The 18,532-nt window shown below is 41.8% G+C and overlaps 1 protein-coding gene across 3 annotated transcripts in view; it reads left to right on the forward strand.

Annotated features, from left to right (window-relative positions):
* WWTR1 (WW domain containing transcription regulator 1) overlaps positions 1 to 18,532 on the forward strand; it is a 146,485-nt gene that overhangs the window by 81,873 nt on the left and 46,080 nt on the right. The window lies entirely within an intron of this gene.

The raw sequence follows: 18,532 nt of genomic DNA on the forward strand, positions 1-18,532 counted from the left end.
TTACTGAAGCTCTTGGAAAAATCACTTAGGCCTCCTGTCTTCACCCACACCAAGGCAAGGAGGGTACTTATCCCTTATCCCTGTGAATCTGGTCCCTGAAGACTACCAAAGGGTACAATTCTGGCCTCAGATATCTTTGCTTCCTTCCTTTTCTTCTCCCTCATAATGTGTGACTGACACCAGACTAGGTATTTTCTTGCCTTATCTCATTCAGTCCTCACAACCACCCTATAAGAAGTGATAGCATTCCCATTTTATATATGCAGAAACTTTCCCAAAGTCCCAGCTTGTGCACTGGAAGAGCTAGAGTTGAAACTGAGGTTGGTCTGGTTATAGGATGCATTCAACCCTTGCATAATCTGTGAGTGGCTTCTTCCCACACCTACCCTAGGAAAGGATGGTTCACATTTCACTTCATTTTGAATAGGTGTGATTTTAGACTTCAGATTAGTTTCTGCTAATTGCAAAAAGAGTAAAATTCCACCCACTGGAGAGAATCAGGTGTGAATGAATACACTTCGGCAACAGAACCAATCAGCTTTTGTTGCCAGCCATTCTTCCATGCCCCTAAAAGGTAAAGTTTTTAAAAAGATAGTGTCATTTTCAGGTGACATTTCCATTTAAGATCAGATGTCCAGATACTGTTTTATACACAGAACAGAGTTTCAGAGAATGAAAAGAATCTCTGTTGGATTTTCAAGAATGAACAGATAAAAATGGAAGCAGTTTTCGTAGATATACTCCATTTATAACTGTGGCTTAGCCATGGTGAGTGTGGACTCAAGGAGGTCTGAGTCAGTATACTCAAGTAAATATGTTGTCCCTTCTTTCAGGAAGTCTGGATCTACCATTTTAAAGCCTGCAGATGTAAAATATATACAAAAGGCAAACGACTTGGAACAGCCTCTGTTGTGTTTCGTATCTAAAGGGCAGATCAAGGAAAATGGTACCAGTGCTTGTATGAGCAGTGGTAAACCAAAGCTTCCCATGAGTCATTTGTCCCCAGTATATCAGAGCTCAAGTAGAAAGCAGATGTGAGTATAGCAAAGAAACCACAAATTAGGTAACATTAGACTGTTTCAGGGTTTCTTTAACCATTTAATTTTTACTGAAAGTTCTAAAAGCTGATTATTAAAGTATTATTGCCAGCTTTGTAGTCAGTCTTCATTGGAAAAGATCTTTCATGGACCTGGTTAAAAAAATTCAAACACTTTTCAAAGGGGTGTCAAAAAGTAAGTCTCCCTGTGATCACCATGCCTCAGTCCTTTGTGTGTTGCCTGGAGTCAATCAGTGCTTCCAGTCTTATGTACGTTTCTTCACATAAATGCTAGCACATTATATCCACTGCTCTGCACCTTAGTTTTTCCACTTTCATATCTGTACACACAAAGCTGTCTTGTCTTTTTTTTTTTTAATTACCCAATATAAATATTTAACTGGCCTCCATCTGATGGGTATTGAGATTTAGTGTGTTTTTAGTGCACCCAATATTGGAGTGAATATCCTTGTTTATGCTCATTTATGCACTTCGCTTAATTTTTAAAAATTGCAAAAGTAGGAATTGGACTAGATTAGAAGGACTCTGATGCTAAAAACTCAATACTGAAAGCACAGGTGAGGTCCTCCCTCACCCTCCAACATACTAAAAACCCAACTGTTGGTAAAGTTCATCTAAAGAAATTGTAATTGGAATGTCTGAAACAAGTTTACCTGTAGCTGAATGAAATACTTTTCCCTAGATCTCTAATAAATTGGGGCAGTGACTTTCTCAAGACACACATTCTGGGATTTTTCCAATAATATTTGAGTGTTTGCCCACTACACAGTGTGTTCCTAGCCTCTTGAGAATCACAGATGTATCCCAAGAATGGAAATATAGTGGGGAATCCAAAGTAAGCTCCAAAGCCTGGGGCTATTTAGAGTCACAATATGGTCCTAATAATAAATGATTTACTCAGAGTATTTTATTTTAAGCTATAGCTTTGCCTGTAGTTTACACTCTCTATTATCAACCTTTACAAATAGAACAGATTTTTCTACTTTTTCTTTTAACATGTGGTATTTTGTTTTCATTATCTTGAAAATAATAGGTATACATCTGTTTACATATATATTTATATTATTAGTGTGTATATGTACATAAACATATATATATATAGTCATTATTTTGAAGATAACTCAAAATTTTTAGGTCTGTTTTATCAACCACATTTTTTTTTTCTTTTTACCTTTTAAGTGGAGAAGATCCTTCTCTTCCTTCTACTTCTTAAATCTCGAATTTTGGTTTTTTCAGTGGCATGCATCTGACAAATAAGTGAACTTAAGTCATATGTCCCCTTCACCAATGGGTATTTAGGTACATGTGAAAATGATGTCAAAATACAATGAACAGTACTGTCAGGTGATAGAATGAGCTTTACTAGTCTGATTTATGTATTTCTAGAGCTATGATATGGGCTTCCCTGATGGCTCAGACAGTAAAGAACCTGCCTGCAAGGTGGGAGACCCGGGTTCAATAGATCCCTGGGTTGGGAAGATCCCATGGAGAAGGGAATGGCAACCCACTCCAGTATTCTTGCCTGGAAAATTCCATGGACAGAGAAGCCTGGTGGGCCACAGTCTTTGGGGTCACAAAGAGTCGGACATGACTGAGCAACTATAATCACTGACATAGCAAAATACATTCAGCAATGAATCTCCTTATATTGCAATTCTGTGACATGGTCCTGGGAGTCAGACGGTCAGAATTGGAGTTTTGGCTCTACCTATTGGTGGCTCTTTTAAGTTGCTTAATTCTGCCTCAGTTTCTCCATATTTAAAATGAGGATTATATTTACAGTGTGAGGAGGTTGTATGAGTTTATAAGTAATGTGTGTAGATCCATGGCTGGCACATAATGAAATATTATCATCATTGTGTTCTCTTGAAATAAAAACTTTATTTTGTTTTATTTAATTATATGTTATATTTGAGGACCATTCCATTGTTCAAATTAAAAGCTCTCAAAAAAACAGGACAGATTTTAGACTGATTAGTGTGCAAAGAGCTTTAAATTAGGAACACTATTTTTTACTTTGAGTGAGGATAGCGCCCCCTGGTGAAAGTATTTCAAGTCTCCTCCCTTCCCCCCACTCCCTGCCAGCGCAAGAAACCTTTTTGTCAGTCAGTAAGTCAGTATTACAGTATTCTTGCCTGGAGAATCCCATGGATAGAGGAGCCTGGCAGGCTACAGTCCATGGGGTCGGAAGAGGTGGACTTAGCGACTAAACCACCACCACAAAGCGAAAGTCGCTCAGTCGTGTCCGACTCTTTGGAACCCCATGGACTATACCGTCCATGGAATTCTCCAGGCCAGAATACTGGAGTGGGTATCCTTTTCCTTCTCCAGGGGATCTTCCCTGGAGAAATCGAACCGGGGTCTCCTGCATATCAGGTGGATTCTTTACCAACTGAGCTATGAGGGAAGCTTTTGTCAGTGAATATCTCATTTTTTCAGTGGATATATTCCTGAAATGTGGGTTGTAACTCAAGTCATATTTTAATTGCAAGAGAAGACAACCATCACTTAAAGGCATCCTGGAATGAGTGACTTTGTGGCCATACTTTTGTCAGGATGCAGATTTGTTGTGTAATTAACCTTGCTTTCTTTTCAAATGCCAAAGTAAAATGAAATAGACTCTCAAGGGGTTATTTCAAATAGCCCTCTCCAACTTGGTCTAATTTTTAATGGAAATTTTTGTTTTCATGTTTACCAAATCAGATTGTCTGTTAGGTTTTATCCAATTTGATTCTGTCTGGGCAGATAGATCCCCTTTGAGTCTGAGTCCCTGGAGATACCCAGTGAATGGTAGCAGAAAGGAATGTCTTGGAGAACTTTAGATAGTGAAGAGCAGTCAGAGATGACCACTGAGTGGAAGCTGTATCACTTTGGGGCTGACAGCTTGTTTGAAATCCTCACTTTTACGTGACACAGTGAAGGAGGAAGATTACTGTCCATGTGAAAGTTGAATTTTTTTTTTTTTCGTGACACACACCAGGTAGGATTTCATGTCTTTTCAGTGAGTTCATTGGTATGATTAATTACTATTAATAGATACTCTGTTTTATTGAAGGAAGGGAAAATGAAGCAAACAAAAAAAAGGACTCTACACAGGCCATATCATAATACATGAAACAGTGGGCTTGGGGAAAACGAAACGTGCTAAGGAAATCAGTTAGGTTGTTACAGCGGTGATGGGGGTGAGGCGGAGGGCAGGGACCTTTCGGTATCGTGGTTAGTGGGAAGACTTGCAGTCAGAACTGAGTTTCTCTCTGGGGTTAGACATTTACTACTTTTGCTTATTCATTAACCTGGGTCTTATTTCCCTTATTTGTAATTTGGTGATAATGATAGTCTTTTCCCCATAAAAGTTTTGATTATTTAGGTATTGCATATTTTGGTACATAGAGTAAAAAATGCCCCCCACCCCCCCACCCCCTGCAAGAACTGTATTGTTATCACTATTATTATGAACTGGCAGACTGGCTTGTCCTCGCTTTTCTGGCCCCTGTGTAGCTGGAGGAAGAGCTTGTGGTGTGTGCGTTAGAAACGTTGCTCTTTTAGACCCTTTGAGAAAATAATCTTTAAGCCCAGCCAGTGACGGTGAAAAGATGAAGAGCTCAGGCCCTGGCTCCTTCATGGGCAGAGGGAGTTTCTGAAGAGCAGGTTCACCTTGAGCTCTACCTGAAGAACCTTCTCTCTCTGCAAGTGTATTGGTGTCCAGGTTTTCCCATTTCTCAGCACGTGCATGCGTGCATGCTAAGTCACTTTAGTCATGCCTGACTCTTTGTGACCCCATGGACTGGAGCCCGCCAGGCTCCTCTGTCCGTGGGGATTCTCCAGGCAAGAATACTAGAGCGGGTTGCCGTGCTCTCCTGCAGGGAATCTTCCTGACCCAGGGATTGAACCCATGTCTCTTATGCCTCCTGCATTAGCTGATGGGTTCTTTACCACTAGTGCCACCTAGGAAGCCCTTTCTCAGCACACGAGGACTGAAATCAGGCAGTAACTTAAAATCTTCCCATATTTTCAAATGTTTTGGGGGGAGAGAAAGTGACAGGCAGTTTTTGCTTTTCTGTGATAATCCTAGCGATCATCAACCATGAGCTTCTGTCACACATTAACAGACCTTTTGTTGGAATGAGGCCCCGACCTGGGGTGCCAGTATCCTCCCAGACAGGACAGGAAAAATAAAGACTGTATAACAGCTTCACCAGACTGCCAGCCCTAGCCAGTTCAGAAACTTCTGGTAAAGTGCAGCCAGGATATATTTTTAATGCTATAGGAATTTTTAAAATATCACACACTCTCACACACACTCCCTCTTTGAAGATGTTCCATCCACCAGGCCAGAATCTGTCCTCCAGGTCTGTCTTGATCTGTGTTTCAAATTATAAACACATGTGTGGTTTCCTTGCTCGCTTACTTTTGCAGGGTACGCTTTTCAAGACAAGATGGAAAATCTTGTCTCTGCTCAGTTTGCAATGTTGGCTCCCGTGTCCCTCTAGGAAGTGTTCAAAGGCACTTAAAGACGTTTTACCAAAAGCAAATAAAATAGCTAAGGAACACCTCAGTCTAGTGTCACTGAAAGCATGTGGAGAGGTGTCCTGAAAGTTTACTGGAAGTTAGATTTATATGTGGGCTATCTTATTTTTGTATTTTTCCAGTAGTTCCCCCCTGCCCTGATTAAATTTATGTAGTGAGTTTATGGCAGACACATCTGGCTACTGTGATTTTTCCAGCTCTGTTCTCACTACTTTTTGAACTTTGTGGTTTCTGCAGCATAAATTAGCCCAATGCGCACAGACACATACAAACGCAAATCCAAAGACAAACTGAAAAACCTCCACACTTGTTGGGGAGAGTTGGGGTGATGGGGCGTTGATAAGATTGCTGTGGTGTGAAGTGGGTCTTTATGGAAGACTGGTGGGCACAGGGAAAGGGGAAGGGGTTCTGTTTTGTTTTTTTTTTTTCCTTTCTTGGCTTTAAAAAAGAGAGAACAGGGACTTCCTTGGCGTTCCAGTGGTTAAGACTTTGCCTTCCAGTGTAGTGGGTGCGGTGTTCAATCCCTGGTTAACCAAAACACAAAACAGAAGCAATATTGTAACAAATTCAATAAAGCCTGAGAAAAGGCCCACATTTAAAAAAAAACAACAAAAACTTAACTATTTTCTAAACTGCAGAAAATCAACACTATTTTCTTACATTTAAAGTTGTCAGGATTTACTCTATTGAATCAACATTATCTAATCAGTTCAGTTCAGTTCAGTCGCTCAGTTATGTCCGACTCTTTGTGACCCCACGAATCACAGCATGCCAGGCCTCCCTGTCCATCACCAATTCCCGGAGTTCACTCAGACTCACATCCATCGAGTCCGTGATGCCATCCAGCCATCTCATCCTCTGTCGTCCCCTTCTCCTCCTGCCCCCAATCCCTCCCAGCATCAGAGTCTTTTCCAATGAGTCAACTCTTCGCATGAGGTGGCCCAAGTACTGGAGTTTCAGCTTTAGCACCATTCCTTCCAAAGAAATCCCAGGGCTGATCTCCTTCAGAATGGACTGGTTGGATCTCCTTGCAGTCCAAGGGACTCTCAAGAGTCTTCTCCAACATCACAGTTCAAAAGCATCAATTCTTCAGCGCTCAGCCTTCTTCACAGTCCAACTCTCACATCCACACATGACCACAGGAAAAACCACAGCCTTGACTAGACGGACCTTAGTTGGCAAAGTAATGTCTCTGCTTTTGAATATGCTATCTAGGTTGGTCATAACTTTTCTTCCAAGGAGTAAGCGTCTTTTAATTTCATGGCTGCAGTCACCATCTGCAGTGATTTTGGAGCCCCCAAAAATAAAGTCTGACACTGTTTCCACTGTTTCCCCATCTATTTCCCAAGAAGTGATGGGACCAGATGCCAACATTATCACAGACTGCACTTTTGGAGTTTCCTAAAAGAGATTCACTACAATTCCTTCCTTCTAAGGCTTTTAAAGATTATGTGAAATGGGGCCTGAAAACCAATAATAAAGTCAACTGATCAATTCTTCTTATGCAATAAAGCTGGGCATAATATTATATAAGGGCTTTCCAGGTGGTGCTAGTGGTAAAAAACCTGCCTGCCAATGTAGGAGATGTAAAACACTTGGGTTTGATCCCTGGGCCTGGAAGATTCCTTGGAGGAGGGCATGGCAACCCACTCCAGCATTATTGCCTGGAGAATCCCATGGACAGAGGAGCCTGGTGGGCTACAGTCCATAGGGTCGCAAAGAGTCAGATGTGACTGAAGAGACTTAGCATGCATGCACACAATAGTGTATAAAGAAATGAACCTTGTGTTTTCTTAAATCTCTCATCTATATCAGTATTCATTCATATGCTTGCTTTAAGATGACATGATGAGGACTTGTATTAATATATTTTATCACTCCAAATTTAGAAATTTAGGTAAGATAAAGTAAGACTCTTTAATAAGAAGTCTCAAGAGCCATTGAAAATGTTTGATGCCACAGCTTTGCTAAGAAATATTCTCCAAGATAAAATTCTGAAATAGTTGCTAGGTGAACTATTTGGAAGACTATACAAAAATATATTATTTACCGGATACCACTGACGTTAAATGCTTGGAATATGAAAATAAATATATTTGTAACCACTGACACAATTGTCATAAGACTCCATAGCACATGGAAAATTGTTTTATTATATCAGTCTAATTTGATAAAGGAGGCAAAATTTTTTATGACTATAATTTTGTTCTTAAAAAAGACTGTTGAGATTTTCTTTTCCCATGAGACGCTGCTCTCAACCTGTGTATTTCTAGCCCATGGCCAACTGTATTACACATCACAGGTGCACCATTTTGTAGAATAAGTGTATTGGGTAAATCAATTATGTGTTTTTAGATGTTGATAGAGATTATAATAAGGCTTTTGAATCGGGGATGGTCTCCTTAATTTTCTTTTAAATATAGTAATATTCTTTTTTTATTAGCCAAAAAAAATGGAGAACCATTTGGTTGGTGAAAGTGTTAGTCACTCAGTTGTGTCCAACTCTTTGCGACCCCAGGGACAGTAGACTACCAGGCTCCTCTGTTCATAGAATTCGCCGGGCAAGAATTCTAACTGGCAAACTGGAGTGGGTTTGCCATTTCCCACTCCAGGGGATCTTCCCGACCCAGGGGATCTTCCCGACCCAGGGATCAAACCCATGTCTCCTGTATTGCAGGCAGATTCTTTACCGTGCGTCATCAGAGAAGCCTTGAGTTTTTTATTGTGAGAGGAGGGTGGGGTGTAGGGAAGAAAACTCTAGGCTCCGTGTGCAGTTTAGACAAAACCATGAATTGTTAAGCTTCTCTGCAGCTGAGTCTTTTTGTGGCAAACAAGTCGTTCCTAGTCTCTTAAGATTAGTGTTTGAGTGGGGCCTAGCTGGGTAGGATTCCTTGGGGCATTTGTTAAACACACATCTTCAGAGTCCAGTAGTAGTGTGGATTGCTCCCCAAAGAACAATCACGGGCAGCTGCTGGGAGGAAGACTGCCTGGACCCCACCCCTGGGAAATCCTGCCTTGGACCGTGTAGGGTGGGGTCTGGGAATGGGCACTGTTTTCAAGTGCTCAGATGCCTCTGGTCATCAGCCAAGTGTAGAAACAGCCACAGAACTGTGTGCCTTAGCACAGAGATGGGAGACTAACAGGTGGCAAAAACCCACTCAGAAATCCAGCCTTTAACTTGAGTTACCTGAAAACTCTCTAAGTTTTAGCTGTACAACTTAGTGATTCACAATTTTTAAAGACTATACTCAATTTATAGTTATTACAAACTGCTGGTTTCATTCCCTGTGCGGTACAATATATCTTTGTTGCTTGTTTATTGTACACAGAGTAGTTTGTCCCTCTTAATCTCCTCCCCCTGACTTGCCCCTCCCTGCTTCCCTCTCCCCACTGGTAACCACTAGTTTGTTCTCTATGTCTGTGAGTGTTTTTGTTTTGTTATATGCATTCATTTGTTTTACTTTGTAGATTCCACTCATAAATGGTAACAGACAGATATCTTTCTCTGTCTGACTTATTCCACCAACTTCTAAGCGGGGTTTTTGCCTGAAATAGACATTTATGGGGACACGGGCACTTGTTGCCTTGGCACTTGGTGTCAGTGTGCACACGTGAGCTTTGGTATGTGAATACCAAAGCCACTTTCCAGAAATTTCAAAAACCAGAGGAGATGTTGCTGTTTAGCATCCTGATTATTGAAGTGTGTTGTCTAAATTCACAAGATCAGTGTGTAAGCCCACCTTGAACTTCACTAGCTGAGAACTGACCAAAGAGGCCTCTACAGGCTTGAAAGTGAAAGCGTTAGTTGCTCAGTCATGTCTGACTCTTTGCAGTCTCTTTGCGACCCCATGCAATCCTCTGTAGCCCACCAGGCCCCTCTATCCATGGAATTCTCTAGGCAAAAATACTGGAGTGGGGTGTCCTTTCCTTTTCCAGGGGATCTTCCTGACCCAAGGATTGAATCCAGGTTTCTTGCATTACAAGCAGATTATTTACCATCTGAACCACCAGGGAAGCCCCCTCTACAGGCTTAAGCCCCTGAAAAATTCCAGAAGGGGTGCCCCATACCCCAAAGATGAACAGATCCTCTTAGGAAGGGGGTCAAGTCCAGGTCAAGCTTTTCCTTTGTCCCTTTTTTTGTAGGCACGATGTTCATTTACTTATTTATTTTTAATGGGTTCTAAACTCTTCACCAGGCTGCAGGCCTCGGTTGAGAATTTTAAAAATAATCTGGACAGTTGTAGTACTATCTGCTGGCTGACTTTCAGTAGTTTGCCCCCAGGAGCTTCCTTGCTGTGGAGAATGTCATCCAGTTAAAGTTTTAGGCAGAGGGATGCTGGGATGGTAGTCATTTGGCCATTTGTTCCAAATTGATGTGTCGAGTGACATCTGGACACTTTTTCTTTGATCTGCTCTTTGGGGCTCCTGGTGATGTTGACCCCCGCCTGTGTGTGATCATCACCTCCCTGTATCAACTGCAAGATTGATTTCTTCTTCCTTTCTGGAAGTCTAAATTTATTCCCAGGGTGTTTTGCAGTTGCTGGTGGTCAGGAACAGCTGTTGTGCCACGCTTGACTTGGAATAATTCTCTCTGATGAAGTCAGCAAAATATTGATAATACCATAAGAGAATCCAGGAAAACAAAAGTCTTCATGGTCTTTTCTCATTAAGTGCGCTGAAGAGAGGAAGATCTCCCTGGAAAAAGGAAAGCAGGGAAAAATAAGGTCTTAAAACATATTTGAGGCAGCAAGATTCAGGAATGTTATTTTCTCCCATATTATATAATTACTACTTGGTCATCATAGACAGTACTGATCAGCAAAAAATGAGAAAATAAAAATACTGTAATATGATCATTCAAAATCACACTAAATTCTCATATTTCTCTCTTTCATGTATAAATGTAAACAAAAGAGGTTGGAGCATCCTCTACATTCTTTTTTTGTAGCTGCTTTTTTCACTTAATGTATCATGAGCATCTGTTTCAATGCATATTTTTTGATTAGCTGTTTTTATTGGAAAAGTAACACAAACCTGGCAAAACATTCATGCAGTTCTAAAGAGTTCCAGAGAAGTAAGATTCTGTCACACCAAGATCCTCAGCCTTTCTCTCCTCCCCAGGGAAACCTCTACTACCGGTTGCCTCAGTACGCTGGGGGTTGGTTCCAGGACCCCTGCAGATGCTAAAATCTGAGGATGCTTAAATCCCTTCTATAAAATGGTGCAGTGCAGTCCACCCTCCATATCCACGGCTCTGCATCTGCAGGTTCTGTTTCTTTTGTAAAAATAATTTTATTTTTTTATTTATTTATTTTTGGCTGTGCTGGTTCTTTGTTGCTACGTGGGTTTTTCTCTCACTGGGGCAAGCAGGGCTCTAGGTGTCCAGGCTTCAGTAGTTGTGGCGCATGGGCTTAGTTGCTCCGAGGCATGTGGGATCTTCCCGGATTAGGGATTGAAGTTGTGTCCCCTGCATTATTAGCAGGAGGACTCCTTACCCCTGAGCCACCAGGGAAGCCCTGCAGGTTCCATTTCTATCCCAAATTGGTTGCATCCTTAGATGCAGAAACCACAGGCACAGAGGGCTATTTGTATTTCAGAAATACTCTATATATGTATGTGTCCTTAGATGGATGTGCCTTTTTTAAAACTTAACATATATTAGAGAGCTTTCTAAATTGGCACTTACAGATGTATTTATTCTTTTTTATCAGTAAATAGTATTCTACTCTACAGATGAACCATAGTTATTCAACCAGTCCTCTATGCTGGATATTTAGGTTCTTTGCTAATTGTTTGCTATTATTAGACAAAGAAGGAAATGGCAACTGACTGCAGTGTTCTTGCCTGGAGAATCCCAGGGACGGCGGAGCCTGGTGGGCTGCCGTCTATGGGGTCGCACAGAGTCGGACACGACTGAAGCAACTGAGCAGCATTAGACAAAGCCACAGTGTGCATCCCTGTATGCAAATCCTTGTGCCATATGCTGTTTATGTGGAGGACGGTTTTGCAGAGGTGAAATACCTGGGGCCAAAGTTATGTGCATTTCAAGTTTTAATAGCTGTTCCACTTTCCTCTAAAATGGTGACATGAATTTATACTCCTACCATTAATGGGGCTTCCCAGGTGGCGCTAGTGGTAAAGAACCCCCGACCCCTGGCAATGCAGGAGACATAAGAGACTTGGGTTCGATCCCTGAGTCAGGAGAATCTCCTGAAGGAGGGCTCAGCAGCCCACTCCAGTATTCTTGCCTGGGCAATCCCTGTGGATAGGGGAGCCTGGCGGGCTAGGGTCCATAGGGTTGGAAAGAATCGGACATGACTGAAGTGACTTGACATGCATGCAACGGTGTATTAAAGTGTTGCTTTCTTCCTGCTCTGGCCAATAATGTTTATTAGCAAACTTTTTAGTCTTTGTAATGCTGATTGGTATGGATTAGATTCTCATTGTTTAATGAGAATCTCCATGGGGTCGCAAAGAGTCGGACATGACTTAGCGACTAAACCACATTTAATTCATATATGTATCTGCTGCTGCTAAGTCGCTTCAGTCATGTCCGACTCTGTGTGACCCCATAGACGGCAGCCCACCAGGCTCCCCCGTCCCTGGAATTCTCCAGGCAAGAACACTGGAGTGGGTTGCCATTTCCTTCTCCAATGCATGAAAGTGAAAAGTGAAAGTGAAGTCACTCAGTCGTGTCCGACTTCGAGACCCCATGGACTGCAGCCTACCAGGCTCCTCCATCCATGAGATCTTCCAGGCAAGAGTACTGGAGTGGGTTGCCATTGCCTTCTCCATCATATATGTATAAATATGTATATGAATGGACTTGGGGCATATTTCTTTCTTTACACCATTATAGCCATCATGTTAATGGCTGTATAGCTGCCATTGTGTAATTCTATAATAACTTATTTTACCAGTTCTTTTACTGGAGATGTAAATGTTGATTCTATTTTTTATTATTTATATAGATTATATTATATGCAGTAAATATTCTTGTACTTAAATTTTTGTGCCTTTTAATTTCCTCATTTTTTTCAAGTTTCTTTGGAATGTTAATTTGTTAGGAAAGTATAAGAATTCTTTTTAAAAAATACAATTTAAATGTGGTTTGCTTTTATCGAACTAAACAAGTAATTGTTTACCTAAATAGACAGTATACTGCAGGCCTGCTCTGTTTCTTGTGAAGAATTGGTTTGGGCTGCTACTTCCTTTCACGAAATAATGATTTAAAGTTGCCACAAAAAAATGTACTTTTAGCCAGGCACCTCGCTTTCCCACTTGCTCTGGTTTTCAACTTGCATATCCATATGTTTTTGACTAAATCATAAATGGAAGTTTCATTTGAAGTTTGCTTCCCAGTACATGTCATGTGTCTCATTCCATATTATTTTCATCCTTTTCTTTTCCAGTATTATATTTCTTAGACACCAGTGAAGAGTGAGTTGCGAGTTTTCAATTTTGCCAGGAGTTAAATATTTGCAGAGATGGAAAAAGTAAAAAAAAAATTTAATATGGATGACTTAGTCCTGGCTCACAGGGCTTTCATATAGTTGCTTCAAACTTACACTTTAAATGAAAGAAAAATATTCTACTTCCACTCTTATCAATTGCCATAATGCCTGAATTAATTAGAATGGAATTATTATTTCTTCCCAAGTGAAACTGGCTCATTCCATCCTAGCAAAACGAATGCTCAGGGCAGCTGCTAATGGCAGTTCCTTCTGTAGTCTCAACTCTGCCCTTCTTAGCTTGTCTAATTTTTTCCTTCTATCAAGAAGGCCAACCTGGAGCAGTTTCTTCTGCTCTGACCCTGGGAAGTGAGGGCCTTTCACCCCAGGGCCTCAGGCTTTCTAGTCAGCTTACTCTGGGAGCCCAAGTTGTCCCCAAGAAAACTTGTAATTCTTTAGTTCAGTGTCTTGTTGCCAGGCACAATTGTATAGAGTTTTTTCTTCTGCAAGACCAGACCTGTAGCACACCTCTTTGTCCTGTCTTTCCAGGCTCTGTATTTTTTTTTAAATGAGATTTTTTTCTTTTTTTACAAAAATTGAGGTGTAATTTACATAAAGATTATATTAGTTTCTTGTGTACAGCAAGAAATAATCTTGTGATTCGATATGCAGATATGTTATGCAATGATCAGGACAATAAACCTAATTAACGTCTGTCACTGCACATAGTTGGTTTTTTTTTTCCTTGAGATGTGTCAACTGAAAAAAATAAAGTGCAGCCTAAAAGCTGAGAATTGTGTTTTGTTTAGGGGCCTTCCTGAGGACTGTTGCCCAGGAAACAGCCTCTCAGACAGCACTGAGGGACTGTTCAGAAAAGGTAAGGGGAGAAGTCAGTATATATAGGAGTTTTTACTGGGAAAAAAAAAAAAAGTCAAACATCAAAAGATTACTGCTAATCACACACACACAAAATCTCAAGTTAATGACTTTAGTGCTTTTCTATGTATGGGAAGATGCAAGAATCTACACTCATTGAAATTATTTCTTTGATTTACAACTTAATTATCTAGGGCCAATATCCTATTTTTCTCTATCCGCAGTGTTCATGAGGGCTCATTGTTGGGGTCAGCTGCAGTGGTGGATGGCTTGATGGCGAGCAACACTCTCTGTTTACTGAAATGACAGGCAGTGTATTTTTGTCCACAAATAACAGTTGGGATCCGGGGTGGAGGTTACGAGGCTAGGAGGAACAGTGAGTGTAAAGTATCAGAGTTTTGTAGCACCTGTTTTTGTTAGGGTTCTCCCCCTCCAAACCCCGGTCAGTTCTCAAAGCCATTGGGCAGTAGCCATTTCCTCCAGGAGAAATAACGTCACAGCACAATGGCCTCTATACAGTACAGTTTGTCTGGACTATGCCAGACTGAGATTTTTCCATCTCCAGGGAGTTTAGGGTGTGTTTAGGGAAAGTTTTTTCTTTGTTGTTGTAATGTGTCACCTTTTATTTTGAAATAATCTAAAACTTACAAAGGAGTTTCAATATAGTACCAGGAACTCACACATACCTTTTGCCAGATTTGCCTTTGTTACGTGTTCATTAAAAAAATTTTTTTTACTTATTTATTTATTTATTTTTGGCTCTAGTTACAGCAGTGGCACCCCACTCCAGTACTCTTGCCTGGAAAATCCCATGGACGGAGGAGCCTGGTGGGCTGCAGTCCATGGGGTCACTAAGAGTCAAATGACTGAGCGACTTCACTTTCAGTTTTCACTTTCATGCATTGGAGAAGGAAATGGCAACCCACTCCTGTGTTCTTGCCTGGAGAATCCCAGGGATGGGGGAGCCTGGTGGGCTGCCATCTATGGAGTCGCACAGAGTCGGACACGACTGAAACGGCTTAGCAGCAGCAGCACAGCAAAATCGAGGGCTACTCTTCCTTGCAGTCCACGGGCTTTTCATTGTAGTGGCTTCTCTTGTTGTGGAGCATGGCGCTAGGGTGCACAGGCTTTAGTAATTGCAGCACACAGAGTTAGTTGCCCCGAGGCATGTAGAATCTTCCCAGATCAGAGACTGAGCCTCTGTCCGCTGCACTGGCAAGTCAGATTCTTAACCACTGGACCACCAGGGAATCCTGTTAATTGTTTATAATTGCCTCATTTGCTTCTCTCTCTTTCCCTGTATGAATATGTATTACATATACATTTTTTCTTAACTTCTCAGGACTAAGTTGGAGACTTCATGCCCTTTCCCCCATACTCTAGACTGCATTTTCTGAAAGGACATATTTGTTTCACAGATACTGCATTTTTTTACAAATTGAAGGTTTGTGGCAATGTTGCGTCATACAGAACTATCAGTGTTTTCCCAAGAGTATTTGTTTACTGTGTCTCTGTGTCACATTTTAGTAATTCTTGCAATATTTCAAACTTTTTCATTATTATTGTACTTGTTGTTGTGATCTGTGATCAGTATACTTTGATCACTAATGCAAAAAGATTGACTCATTAAAGGCTCAAATGATGGTTAGCATTTTTAAACAAGAAAGAACCTTTTAATTAAGATATGTACATTTTTTTTTAGAAATAATGCCATTGTATATATATGTGTGTGTGTGTGTACAATAAATTTAATACACTACAGTATAGTATAAGCATAGCTTTTTGTACACCGGGAAACCAAAAAATTTGTATGACTTGCCTTTTTGTGGAGCTTCCCTGGTGGCTCAGATGGTAAAGAATTTGCCTGCAATGTGGGAGACCTGGGTTCCATCCCTGGGTTGGAAAGATACCCTGGAGAAGAGAATGACTATCCACTCCAGCATTCTGGCCTGTAGAATTCCATGGACAGAGGAGCCTGGCGGGCTACAGGCCATGGGGTCACAAACAGTTGGACACACCTGAACAACTTTCACTTTTTGAAGTTTCATTTGCCACAGTAATTTCCTTTATGGCCATTTGGTTTCTGGTCCAGGGTCTATTGAAGGTCATTCATTGTATTTAATCGTCTTCTCTCCTTAATTTGTTTTTACCTGGAATTTTTTTACCCATAGCTTTTGTGTTTCTGGACCTTGACATGGTGTTTCCTCCTGGTTTAGATTTAAGTTGTACCTTTTTGGCAGGAGTAGCACAAAGGTGATGTTTGTGTTCTTCTGCATCCTGTCAGGAGGCACATGTCAGTTTGTCCCAGGATGGGTGATGATGGGAGGACGGCAGAGTTTGCTCGGCTCAGCGGGCTTCGCTCACAAGTGTGTTCCATAAAGACAGTGCTGCTGCTGCTAAGTCGCTTAAGTCGTGTCCGACTCTGTGCGACCCCATAGACGGCAGCTCACCAGGCTCCCCCATCCCTGGGATTCTCCAGGCAAGAACACTGGAGTGGGTTGCTATTTCCTTCTCCAATGCGTGAAAGTGAAGTCGCTCAGTCATTTGACTCTTAGTGACCCCATGGACTGCAGCCCACCAGGCTCCTCCGTCCATGGGATTTCCCAGGCAAGAGTACTGGAGTGGGGTGCCATTGCCTTCTCCGACATGAGGAAAACTTTTTGATCCCCCAGGTCTCTGTAAGATGTGTCCTCAGGTCATGTAAATACTTTTCCTGCCTCAGGATGATGAGAAAATGCCATATCTAACATGCTTGCTTAAAGCTTCTTAGAACACTACTTAATTCATAAGTAATACTATCAATATATCAGTGTAGCTGTGTATACAGAGATTGTGCATGTGTGCTAAGTTGCTTCAGTCATGTCTGACTCTTTGCAACCCTATGGACTGTATGTAGCCCATCAGGCTCCTCTGTCCATGGGTTTCTCCAGGCAAGAATACTGGAATGAAAAAAAAAAAAAAAAAAGAATACTGCAATGGGTTGCTGTGCCCTTCTCCAGGGATCTTCCCAACCTAGGGATTGAACCCACATCTCTTACGTCTCCTGCATTGGCAGGAGGGTTCTTTACCACTAGCGACCGCTGGGAAGCCCATATACAGAGATAGGATTTTAAAAATGAAACTGTGATGCTTCTGTCCATTGATTCTACTCTTGCCTTTTCCAAAACACTTACTTCAAAAGGATAGATAGGGAATTCCTACTGTGCAGTGGTTAGGACTCTACACTTCCACTGTAGGGACACAGGTTTGATCCTTGGTCAGGGGACTAAGAACCCACAAGGCCTACAGCCTGGCCAGAAAAAAAAGGGATACTGGTAATAAACTTAAGTTGGGGTAAAAGACTGAGAAAATAATAAAGCCAGGGAAGAAAGTGCATACTGCAGGCCTTGTGTGGTTTCTAGAGGTGCCTGAAGACTTGACTGAGACTTGGGGACTTGTGCGAAGAGGGCCACATGTTCAGTTACAGGAGTCAGAACATCAGGAGGGAAAGACTTGCCTGGTGTAGAGGAGAAACAGTTTTTCGAAGTGTAGAGGCTGAAGAAGGAATTCCCCATAAATGACCTAGACTGATCTAGCAGACAGCGCTCAAAAAGTCTTCCCACGGTGAACACCAGGAGCTTTAGAGAGATGTTTTCTCTGTCCTCCCTAGACCCTGGGTGGTGGCATCATCTGAGAACACCAGCTGGGAATGGCTGCAGACCACAAGGCTACCCACGGTACCCAGCTGGACTCAGGGATACTACTGAGAAAATTCAGAGTTGAGGCGTTTTTCTTTTGGGTGTTTTGTTTCATTTTTCTATTTTGTTAAAAAATCTTATTATTTTGGGCTGCGTCGGGTCTTTGTTGCTGTGCGTGGGCTTTCTCTAGTTGCAGCAAGCAGGAGTTATTACCTAGTTGCGGTGCATTGTTCTGGCTTCTCTGGTTGTGGAGCACAGGCTCTAGGGTGTGTGAGCTCACTAGTTGGCTGAACATGGACTTATTTGCCCCGAGGCACGTGGAATCTTCCTGGACCAGGGATCAAACCTGTCTCCTCCCTTGGCAGGCAGATTCCTAACCACTGGACCACCAGGGCAGTCCCTCATTTTCTTTTTTAAGAATAGAACCCCCTTGGCACACCTTCCCAAATGAAATTTAGAGGTGTAGGGTTGGTTTTTTTTTTTTTTTTTTTGCTTGGAATTGGAATCTCCTTCTGAACATGTTTAAAAAGCACAGATGCTTTGATTTCTGCCTCTCCTCATCACCTCAGAGCTTACTCCTTTCTTGCCCCATAGTGACTCTGAGTCACCTCACTGGGCTGGGAGAAGAGCCCAGAGACAGATCCTGAGCAGTATACTCCCAGAACTACTCCATCTCTGGATTTCTTCAGAATTTTAAATTTTACCATAGTGTATGAAATACTCTGGCAGTTTCTCATGGAGTTTGAGCAGTAAACCTGGCGGAGATTTCTATCACTTTGGAAGAGAGACTAACTGCAGCATGGCTCAGTGGCATGCAATGCAGGAGATGTGGGCTCAGTCCCTGGGCGGGGATGATCCCCTGGAAAAGGGAATGGCAGTCCACTCCAGTATTCTTGCCTGAGAAATCCCATGGACTGCAGGCTCCAGCCCATGGGGTAGCAGAA

Source organism: Capricornis sumatraensis, chromosome 1 (assembly GCF_032405125.1).
Source record: "Capricornis sumatraensis isolate serow.1 chromosome 1, serow.2, whole genome shotgun sequence".
NCBI lineage: Eukaryota > Metazoa > Chordata > Mammalia > Artiodactyla > Bovidae > Capricornis > Capricornis sumatraensis.